Below are 3902 nucleotides of genomic sequence, written 5' to 3' on the forward strand. Positions count from 1 at the left end.
TCATGCTGAAAGACCGATACCCACTCTTATTTATTTATTTATTTATTTATTTATTTATTTATTTATTTAATGTGAGTACACTGTTGCTGTCTTCAGACACACCAGAAGAGGGCATCGGATCTCATTACATATGGTTGTGAGCCACCATGTGGTTGCTGGGAATTGAACTCAGGACCTCTGGAAGAGCAGTCAGTGCTCTCAACCACTGAGCCACCTCTCCACACACACACACACACACACACCCACTCTTAACCACTGAACTATCTCGGCCCCCACGCTCCCTTTTCTTGAGGGGAAATTTTAGGTAACTAGAAATTACATTATTTCCTTTCCTTACTAAATTTCATATTACAGACAGGCCTGGAGGCACTTGCCTGTAATCCCAACAGCAGGGAAGGCAGAAGCAGGAATCTGTACAAAAATCCGGGCTAACCTGGGGCTACAGAGTGAAACCTTGCCCCAAACCACAAAAAACGATTTTTTTTTTCCTAATTAAATTACCTGTTGTAGCCTCAGGAAAAGACTGAGGTTTGAAAGGATTCAGCATCTATAGCCAAGTGGACCATGCAACCACACGGTAGCATATGCCCTGGCTGGTTGCTTTGTTAATGTCCGGACACTACCAGCCTTTCCAGCTGGGAGTAAGGAGGGTAACCTGATGTCAGTGGTGAGCCAGCGNAGGGAAGGACACAGGCCAAAGGGGATTGTGAGGGTTTCGAATCAGAATGTCATCCCAGAAAGCCTGGGAGTGGCTGCCTCCCTCCTTGTGTGGCCATGTTCTCTGACCTCCAGGACCTCTGACCCAAAGTCTGGGTGACTGTGCTTCCCTGCTGTGTGGTTGACATTTTGCTTTTCCAGTTGTCATGGTTTTCTGAGAAAAATGAACATTTCTTTAACAATGACCTCATTTCCTTCCTTCTCTTGGTTCCTTCTCTTGGGTCTCACCTATCCAATGGTCCTGGAATTTGACGCTTTGTTTGTTTAGCTCTGGGTATGAAACCTTGCCTGTCATTGACTTGTAACCCCTGGGTCACAAATGTTGTGATTTGAAGATGTTTAGATTGGTTGGTAGTATTTGGTTTTGAGACAGGGTTTCATATGTCCTGGGCTGGTCTCCTAAGTAGCTGGGTATTATGGCTGGTTGGAATATCAACCTGCCACCAATTCGAATGGCCCATAGAACTGTGCTGACTGCCTTGGCTGACTTCCGTGGACCCTCCTGGATGTGGGCTACACCTTCAAGCAGATAAGAAGAGTGTGGCAGAGGTAAGATCACGCCTTTGGCAAGCTTGGCCTCCCATCTTGCTGCTGGGNTGATCTGCCCCATTGCTGCTGCTGAGCCCTCACTGATATCAGAACCAGTCTCCAAGCTTTCTCTTTGGACTAGGGACAATGGTTCGCTGGGAAACTTCTCAGCTTTTTTTTTTTTTTAATTTATTTTTATTAGGTATTTTCCTCATTTACATTTCCAATGCTATCCAAAAAGTCCCCAATATACTCCCCCACACACACTCCCCTACCCACCCACTCCCACTTTTTGGCCCTGGGGTTCCCCTGTACTGGGGCATATAAAGTTTGCATGTCCAATGGGCCTCTCTTTCCAGTGATGGCCGACTAGGCCATCTTTTGATACATATGCAGCTAGAGTCAAGAGCTCTGGGGTACTGGTTAGTTCATATTGTTGTTCCACCTATAGGGTTGCAGATCCCTTTAGCTCCTTGGGTACTTTCTCTAGCTCCTCCATTGGGGGCCCTGTGATCCATCCAATAGCTGACTGACTTCTCAGCTTTTTATACCAGATTGGGATTACTGGGGGAGTGGGGTTTAGCCTATGGACTGACCAACAACCGATTGCCTCTTCTACCTTTCAATTCCCCTCACCCCCACCCATCCCTGTGACAAACAGTCATGGTGGGACTGACCACTCTAACTGCTGAGGCAGCCTCAAGAACCTAGGAACTACCACATTCCCAGCTCCCTGGTATGATTCTGCTATTGTTAAGTATGTATGTGTGTATGTATGTAGTATGTAGTATGTATGTAGCCCATTAGTTCTGTTCCTCTAGAAAACCCTGACTAATAAGCTTAGGATTTCTTTGAACTCCTCATCTTCCTGCCTGCAACTTCTGTTATAGGTATTTTAAAACTGCGGCAGTGGCGACGGTGATGCGGTGCACCTTGGAGGGCCTGGCCAAGGTATCCCCCTGAGGAAATAGAGTAATATAAAGAAGGTTTATTGGTGAGAAGAAAAGGGTGGGTACAGAGAAGAGGGAGGAACAGAGGAAGGGAGGGAGGGGGCAGGGAGGGAGGGAGGAAGGAAGAGAGGGAGGAAGGAAGGGAGGGAAGAAGAGGGAAGATGGAGAGAGCAGTGGTAACTAGCAGGTGCCTACCTGGCAGGTGGCTGTTGCTAGGTAACTGTTGGGCAGAGCCTAGAGGAAATGTTAACACCTACAGAGTGCTGGGATTGCAGGTGCGCACCACCACACTTGACTTACACTGGGCTAACAATCAAACACAGGGCTGTGTCCCATGCTAGACGAGACTCTGAAGATGAGCTACATCCACAGCCCTAGTCTGAAGTTTTATAAGTGCAAAGTGCTCTTGCATTCTACCTAGGGAAAAAAACACCAAATGCCTGCCCACCAGGCAGGGTAGGGAAAAGGGGAATACAGGGGTACCAACTCCATCCAGAGGAGGGCAGCACCCCATTTACCCAGAGCTGGGATTCCAAATTCCCAGAGAGAGAAATTTAATCTCTGCACTTTCTGAGACACTCGTTCAAGCTCTGTCCCTTTCTTCCTTCTGAGACAGCCATCCCTTCTTCCTGTGGCAGAGCCCTCCACCCTGTGAGGCATCATACACAGGCCATGGTGGGAGATGCCACCTGTATCCTGGAGGCTTGGGGGCAGACATCTGCCACTTGCATTGTTCCCTAGATGTAGGGCTGGAAGACATCTGACACTGGGCATCAGCCAATCACACACCTTAGCAGTTTGGCGAGGTAACCTTTTCCTGTTTTCCTAGGTAACCTTCAGCAGGGACAGGCACTTCAGGTGTATCTCCCAGGAGAATGGGAGGAGGCAGAGAGGAGTAGTCGTTCTCCCTGGAATATCCCTTACTCTGCCATCCCTGGCCTCACAAGTCACCTGCCCCTCCCTCTGCTCTGGATCAGCAAAGGCCCTAAGGTCTGTTGTTTGCATCACCCACCTACTGAAAGCCAAGCAGAGATGAATCACAGGGAGTCTCCAGTAGCATTCACCTGGTGAGGCTTTGTTCCAGAACATTCCTGACAGCCCCACCCAGGAACACCAAGTACCAAACAGTCAAGGTTGGNATAGAGGGAATCCCAGGGCAGAATGGATTAGCCGAGTGACCATGTCATGAAGCCAACTGGCATTAAACACATCCACCCCTGCTCAGAGGGTGCTTATGGTATGGTAGGAGTGGACAGCGCTNAACATGGAAGCACAGTCACAGAGAGTAAGGATGGCACACAAAGAAAAAAGCTAGAATGCAAGAAAATGGGCACAGAAGGGGAGAGGAAGGTGCAGTTAAATGGGGTCAGGAANGCCTCATGCCCGTAATCCCAGAATTTGGGAGACTGAGGCAGGAGGGTTACTGTGAGTTCTAGGTCAGCCTAGAGCCAGTTTCAACCTCCGACCCCTGCCTACTCTAAGAAGTTGGTGTTGAGAGAATTAGCCAGAACCAGATTGCATCCAACACCAAATCACCGGTCAAGTTCCTGCACCCAAAGACATCCTAACTCAGACACCTTAACAAAAACACCAAGGCTGGTGTAGGAGGANCAGAAACTGGAAGGCCAGCCTTGCTACATTATGAGACCCTCTTCTATCTCAAAGCACAACAGAACAAAAAACTTAGGGACACCTGGAGAAGCCTAG

Source organism: Mus caroli, chromosome 6 (assembly GCF_900094665.2).
Source record: "Mus caroli chromosome 6, CAROLI_EIJ_v1.1, whole genome shotgun sequence".
In the NCBI taxonomy this organism is placed as follows: domain Eukaryota; kingdom Metazoa; phylum Chordata; class Mammalia; order Rodentia; family Muridae; genus Mus; species Mus caroli.